The following is an 8,242-nucleotide window of genomic DNA, read 5'->3' on the forward strand; positions in this document are numbered from 1 at the left end:
TATTTGTTTATTTGTGCATTTGCTTTACAATAATAATTAAAGACTAAGAGGCTGTACATTTGAGAAGGAGCTGAGGGAACACAGAGGTATTCAAGGAAGGCAGGGATAGAGGGAGCTGATGTAAATATATCCATATATGAACTTCTTGAAAACAGAAATAGAAAAAGGTAGAGAAATAATTGAAGAATATATCTGCTGCCAAATTAAGACATCTACACACATGTGCACATGTGCATGAACACCTATGTTCATGCCACTATGAACTGTAACTAGAACACACAGTATATTGCACACACTATATGATTATTTAAACTTCCTTGAAATATTGTGTATCTTCCTCTTCTTTTGTTCTTGGTCTACTTTCTATAAAGTATCCTGTCATTAGAGAAATGTAAGGCAAACCTGTAGTGAGACATCAGTATGGCCGGAATAGATGAAAGTACTGAAAATAGCAAGGACTGGAATTAGATGTGGAAGCAGTGGGATTCTTATGCCTTTCTGACTTCAATGTAAAATATATAATAGCTCCAAAAATGAGTACAACAATTCTTACAAAACCATATCTGCAACTACTATGAGATACACAATTGCACCTCTGGGCAATTTCACCCTCATTGGTGAAATATTTGTTCGCAAAATACTCCATCTATGACTGCTAATACTAACTTTTTTTTTTTTACAATAGCCCCAAAATGGAAACAATAAATTTGTTCCACAATGGATGAATGACTAAATGAAAGACACTACATCCTTGCTTTGGAATATTATGCAGAATAAACATTACACATCATTGATCACAATAATATATATGGATCACGAGGTAGTTAAATTATACTGAGTGGAAAAAATACCAGGATAATCACATGCAGTAATCAATAACAGTCGCAAAATCATGTGACAGAGTAAAATGGTGGTTAGTGGGACTGGTATAATAGTTAGTAAGCTGAATAGCCTTGTATGTTGCTCAAGGATCTTGGTGATAGCTTTTCATCTTCGCTGAGGTGCCACTTCCTTGCTTCTATAATAGAGTAGCACAGAGGATAGGACACCTATGCTTGAAATAAGTATGTGAAAACTGGGTCATTTCTGATGGTAGCCTTTAAAACATTGACTTATTTATTAGTGATGGATGTAAGAGCTTCTGTGTGGAAGTTGAGACAACATGTAGGAATTGATTTTCTCCTTTCCCCAATTTGGGTTCTTGGATTTGAACTTACATTACTAGGCTTGGCAGAAGGGATCTTTACCTACTGAGTCATCTTCAGGCTCTGGCTATAATCCTTCAGATAAATCAATGTAAATTTCCTGGCTGGCCACATAATGCCCTAGACCACAAAATATCACTGTTGAGGAGATTGAACATGGTCTTTCTTCATATTACTTTGTAGATTCTATTTAATCTAAAGTTGCTACAAAACAAGTAAGCATAATTTTAAATAAAACAAATTAGAAGTGCATAGAATCACATCCATAAAAAAAAGATGTCAAAGTTTACTCTCAGAGAAACTGGGCATGCCTTAAAAAAATAGGGCAATATATCACTATAAAGTTATGAAGGTTCCATGTTATCATGAAAGTGGAAATTCTCCCATATCTCAGGGTTAAATTCTATCATTTCTATTAGGATTCTAGTCTGCACTCTGTTAGACAGAACACTTAAGGAAAAATACATCAAGAGTTGCTAAAAAGCTGCCCTAGTTACAATTACCATGGACAGAAAGATGCTAGTAAGATAAAAGGACAGTTTTTAAAAAGGACCAGGATTCTCCAGAGTGATTGTTCACTCCTAGAAACAAGTAGCTAATTCTACAAGTGGAGAGGGGTTGGTTAAGTTTCTCATGTGGGAAAAGATCAGATTACACTTCATCCATTAAAACAGCATCCAGCTAGGTCGAAAATATAAGAATAAAGAGAAAAATGATAAAACTTGCTACAAAGTCCATCTTTAAAACCAGCAAAATCAATCTGGCATATTGTCCATGCCTGTAACATCAGAATATCAACACTGGAGAGAAGAGGAAAGGTTGCAGTTTAAGACCTATATGGACTACAAAGAGAGATTCTATCTCAAAGAAAACAATGGGGCATTGGAAAAGCCACCAAAAGAATCCTCAACAAAACCCAACATTGTTTCTGTTCTTACATTCAAGAAGAGAAATCCTTTCCCGAGATTAAAAAAAAAAATGGACAAACTTCTAAAATAAAGTTTGGTATGCTTGATCACAGTAAAACTAAAATTTACTGTCTTGCAAAAAATATATAGGAACATACAAATGAAAGTAAATATTTCAATGCATTAAGACAAATTACTGAAATTTTTTACCCTGACGGATTAAAGGGATTCTACAGTAAAGAAGGAAGAAAATCCAAAGAAAAATATGGAATTTCACGTAGAATTTATATTATATTATGAACAAATGAAGACAGCCACACTTACTGCTTAAGGAATAAGAGCAAGAGGAAGGGAGGAGTGCTTTCCAACATTGGCTGAGGACATTCGATAGTCATTGTACTCATGAACTTGCAGCAGCTGTGGGTACCTGTAATATTCTTGAACACATGGGCATTTCATCAGAGATGGGGGATGGCCTGTAACATTCCATCCTCCCTAAAGGATTATTGTACATTAATGGTTGCCTGCGGGTGGGGAAGGATAATTTTCTTCAGTGGTGTAGACACTGTTACAATGTCCATACTCCCATGAATACTCACCAAATTTAAATGAGACTTGTTTGAAGAAAAGTTTCAGCAGAAGAAGGAGGGAGATAGAAAAAGGTAAGATAGAGGCAAAAACAATGAAAATGCTTTGTATACATGTATAACATTTCCAGGGCATAAGAAGACAAGGCATTTTGTTAACAATTGGCCAAACATGCGAATTAAGGTATGAAAGATTTTACATCACCTAGGCAGGTAATTATTGATCACATGCAAAAAGAGTGCCAACCCCTGGCACCATTTTGGATCTCTATATGACAGATTACTCATCTTTTCTAACACTAATGTTACCACACAGAGCATCTTCTATAAAGTTCATAAAGATTCTGTAATGGCATTTATTTGAATAAAAACACATTAAACCAAAAAAAAAAAAAAAACCCAGAGAGGATGACCTCAATTTACAAATGTCATCAAGTATAAATATAAAAACTGTAAAACTGAATGATCAAGTTAATTACAAAAAGGTACATTTTTTTTTAAAATGTGTCTATGGGTGTGAGACCAAGTACTCAGGTTCATGTGTCCAGATGAATTGTTGATGGATTGATGGATGGATGAATGGACAGATGGATAGACTAACAGTCTGAGCATGGATATCCACATTAATTGAAATACCATTCCTTTAGCAAATATAAGGAGCAAGTGTTGGAAGTAAGGCTTTAGCTGATGGTTTGCCATTAGTTCTTTTTTTGTTGGTATTTTGTTTGTTTTTTATATGTGCTGGAGGATGGGGGGTTCTGCCCAGCTCCTTTGTGCTCTTTGGTTGGTTGCTCAGTCTGTGGGAGCTACCAGGGATACTGGTCAGTTGACATTGTTGGTCTTACTATGGGGTTGCCATGCCCTTCAATTCCTTCAATTCCTCCCCTAACTCTTCCATAGTGGTCCCTGACCTATTCCCAATGTTTGGCTGTGTCTGCATAGCAGGGAGTACCTTTCAGGGGATAGCCATACTAGGCTTCTGTCTGCAAGCACAACATAACATCACTAATTGTGTTTGGGATTGAGGCCTTCCTATGGGATGGGTCTCAAGTTGGGTTGTTTACTGGTCAGCCATTCCTCTCTGCACTGATAAGTGAATATTAGCCAAAACGTATAGCATACCTGTGATACACCCTATAGATCCAGAGAAGGTAAACAAGAAGGAAGGCCCAAGTATGGATGCTTGAATCCCATTTAGAAGGGGGAACAAAATAGTCAAGGGAGGCAGAGACAGGGAGGGACCTACGTAGGAGAGAGAAGGAGGGAAATGGGGGCAGGATAGGTATAGAAAGAGCCAGGAGAAAGACTCAGATGAATGGAAATATTCAGCTGCCAAGGTGAGGAGTGCTGGGAATCTCTAGGCAGTCCCAAAGATCTGGTATAAGGGATGTTCCCAGGAGTCAATGAGTGTGATTTTAACCATATGCCCAACAGTAGGGGTATGGAACCTGAAGAGACCACCTATAGTAGCCAGACAGAACCCTCAGTGAGGTATGGGGACATCAACCCATCTACAAAACACTTGACCCTAAATTTGTCCTGTGTAAAAGAAAAAGAAATTCAGGGACTTCAGTGTTTTATAGCTTTGAAATGATCTAAGGCAAAGAAGGCACAGCAAGTTAACATCTGCTAAATCTCAACAATAGTGTCCGCCTCATCTGCTCCCATAACTTTTATGTAATGAAAAGGTTTAATAATTTGAGGCAAATTTTCTAAGCCATCGAGAAAGATAGAGGCAATGGAAAGATAGTAGCTTTACTAATCATAAACCTGTGGGTTTCTTGTGACACTTTTACTTTATCCTTCCAGCTCCTAAAGCAGTAATAATCTGGAGAATGAGATGTTCCTCTGGGAGGATTTAATGCTGGGGGGTACAAGTGTTCCCCTGGGCAGTTTGAAGTGGGGGTGACATTCTGCAATCACTCTTCTTCATTGTGTGTGTACCCCAGGGTCAGGATAGTGGGAGGATGCCAGGATTTTGAGTAGAAGTGCACTAGGCTTTGTACAGGACAGATCCCTTTGGTAGAAAAGCATATATAGCATCATTTACAAGTGCCTGCTCAGGTTTTTTACTTATGGGTTTCTGAAGGTCAGCAGGACGTGTAATACAGCCCATCTCCACACATCTGGCAGTTTGGGGAAAACATGAGGAGTCTGGCTGTCATCAACATTTTCTATATAGCATAGCAGTCCTGAGAAGAGTTTTTCTTCTCTTTAGTGATTAGTTTTGAGGAAACATATAAAAATAATTAAGTGCCTCAATAATTTCCAGACTTTTATGAGCCAGCATTTTGGTGATGTTTTATATTTATATTTTATTTTCAAACAGATCTTATTCTATTGTCCACTCCAATTTGGTTCCCAATCATTAAGATAAAATATTGTCTGGATCAGAAAAAGATCTTTTTTAATAAAAGAAGGAGTATTTTAAAGTCTGCATCTACTTCTGTTAGATTATAAACTCTTCATTGTCCCACACCTAGAATATATTAAAACCAATCTACAAATCGGTTAGAAGTACATGAAGATGAAACAATATGAGCTCTTACTAAACATAAGTTTGAGTTTTCTGTCAGATGTGATGAGATAAACACTCTACCTTATGAAATTAGGGGAAGAAAGTGTCTATTTAACATACAATTCCAGGTCATAACCCACTGTTCAGAGAAGTTATTTTTTAATTTTTTAAAATTGGATATTATCTTTATTTACATTTCAAATGTTATCCCTTTTCCTGATTTCCCCTCCTAAAACCCCCTATCTCCTCTCCCCTCTCCCTGCTCACCAACCCACTCCTGCTTCCTGGCCCTGGCATTCCCCTACACTGGGGCATACAGCCTTCCTTGGACAAAGGGCTTCTCCTCCCATTGATGACCGACTAGTCCAACCTCTGCTGCATATGCAGCTGGAGCCATGAGTCCCACCATGTGTCTTCTTTAGTTGGTGGTTTAGTCCCTGGGAGCTCTGGAGGTACTGGCTAATTCATACTGTTATTCCTACTATGGGGCTTCAAAACCCTTCAGCTCCTTGGGTCCTTTCTCTAGCTCCTTTATTGGGTATTCTATGCTCAGTCCAATGGATGGCTGTGAGAATACACCTCTGTATTTTTCAGGTACTGGCAGAGCCTCTCAGGAGAGAGCTATATCAGGCTTCTGTCAGCAAGCACTTGTTGGCATCCACAACAGTGTCTGGCTTTGGTGAGTATATATGGGATGGATCCCCAGGTAAGTCAGTCTCTACATGGTCTAGAGAAGTTATGGTAGAAACTCTAACAGGAACTTGAAGCTGAAGAAAAAAAGAAAAAAAAAAAAAACAAGAAAAACAAACAAACACAAGCACATGGACGACCACTCCTTGGTGGCTTGCTCACAGGCTGTACATTAGCTAGCTTCTTTATGCTCTTATGTCCACCTATCTGTGGGATAATGCTTCTCATGTTTAGAGTAGGTAATCCTATATTGGCTCCAGTTAAAAAAGATCCCCATACAGACATACCCATGCCCTAATCTGACTCTGGCAATTTATACTTTCCTCTGAGATGACACTAGTAAAAGAAGATCAATGAAATTTGAGCCATCGGGAAAACCAGGGATGACCCCTTGTCTTAGTGAGGGTTTTACTGCTGGGAACAGACACCATGACCACGGCAAGCCTTATAAAAAACAACATTTAACTGGGGCTGGCTTACAGGTTCAGAGATTCAGTCCATTACCATCAAGGTGGGAGCATGGCAGCATCCAGGCAGAGCTCAGACAGAGCTGAGAGTTCTATGTCTTCATCCAAAGGCTGCTAGTGGAAGACTGACTTCCAGGCAACTAGGGTGAGGATCTTAAGCCCACACCCACAGTGACACACCTATTCCAACAAGGCCACACCTCCTAATAGTGCCACTCCCTGGCCCAACAATATACAAACCATCACACCCCCTTAAGAAGGGTTTCTTTTTGCTTTTGGGGTTGTGTCCTCTGCCACCTGGAAAGGATGTTTCATCATTTACACATTTCTGTCAGTAAAAGTTACACATTTTTAATTACTGGCTATTGGGACCAATCAGGGGAAGGAGAGAAAGTCTGGAAGTGGAATACTCAGGAATCTATACAAAGTCTGACAAGAGCTCCTGTGAATTCTCTCCTCTGCTACCCCTCCCATCTCCTTGATGGGGGCTGTTTGCTCTAATAAAGCTTGCCATTTTTTCCTCTTTATTCTCTCTGTGGCTTATGTTTGTCTGTTTCCAGCTCCTACCATCTGTACCTCTTACTTTCATTCTTGGAGAGACCCTTTGAGTTATCTGAATCAGTACCCACATGACTGACACTTATCTCTCCCGTAGGACCATCTATCTTCAATTGTCAGTAGGCTTTTCAGACACCTTTGCTTCCCTCTTTATGTGTTTTTTGTCCAGCTTGTGCAATTCTTTGTCCATCCTGTGGAATAAAATGAACAATACCACTAGATGACCACCCTGCACCCAAAATCTCAGAGACACTACGTGGTGTGTTTTTGAGAATAAAAAATCACTGGGGCATTGTGAAATTGGTATATTTTTTGGTTAGTTATTCTGAGAAGCAATTAAAAATTTCTTTTCCAGGATTATCATAGCCTTAAAAGTAAATAGCACATCAACCCAAAGACTAAGCATACTAGAGTCTGAGAAACTGTGGTAAGAAAATAAATTTTCCCTTTGATATAAGTAACAGTGAATACTTCAGACCTTAAATCACTGAAAAGTGAGAATCAGTGATGTCATGGTTGAGTCGCTAACGAATTTCTCATAAGATGTATGTGAGCAATTATATAAAGTTCTCACAACATTGCCTGGTACACATGTGCTGCCATGGTCTTTTTGATGTACTATCATTGCAAAGTCACAGTGTCTAGCCATTCAACTAAACACCAAATCTGAGATCTGGTGTGGAGATTTTTTGAAAACGTAACTGTTCTTAATCTGTGTTGGATTTTTGTTTTTTTTGTTGTTGTTGTTGTTGTTGCTGTTGTTGTTGTTGTTGTTATTCGAGACAGGGTTTCTCTGTATAGGCCTGGCTGTCCTGGAACTTACTCTGTAGAGCAGGCTTGCCTTGAACTCAGAAATCTGCCTGCTTCTGCCTCCCAAGTGCTGGGATTAAAGGTGTATGCCACCAGTGCCTGGCCTGTGGGTTGTTAATAGTAGAGATCATTCTATATTTTTCTTCTCATTCTGATAATAAGTGAACAGGCTTCCGTAAAAAAAGAGAGTATTTGTATACAAGAGCCAAGGGCTGGAGATGGATGGAAGATGGGTTGGTACTGGTCACAGGGGACAAAGTTTAAGTCAGACAAAGGAATAGTAACTGGCAGTGTAGAATGGGACTCTAATGAATCATAATGTTTCATGTGATTAAAAACTGCTGAAAAAGTAGATTCTAAATGTTCTACTAGACAATTAAAAAAAATGGCAAAGATGAGCACTGGAGAGATGGCTCAGCAGAGCACTGGTTGCTCCTTCAGTGGACCCAGGATTGATTCCTAGAATACACATGGTGACTCACAGCCCTGTCTAACAACA

This window comes from Mus caroli, unplaced genomic scaffold (genome assembly GCF_978045245.1).
Source record: "Mus caroli unplaced genomic scaffold, Mus_caroli_1 scaffold_15, whole genome shotgun sequence".
Taxonomy (NCBI): domain Eukaryota; kingdom Metazoa; phylum Chordata; class Mammalia; order Rodentia; family Muridae; genus Mus; species Mus caroli.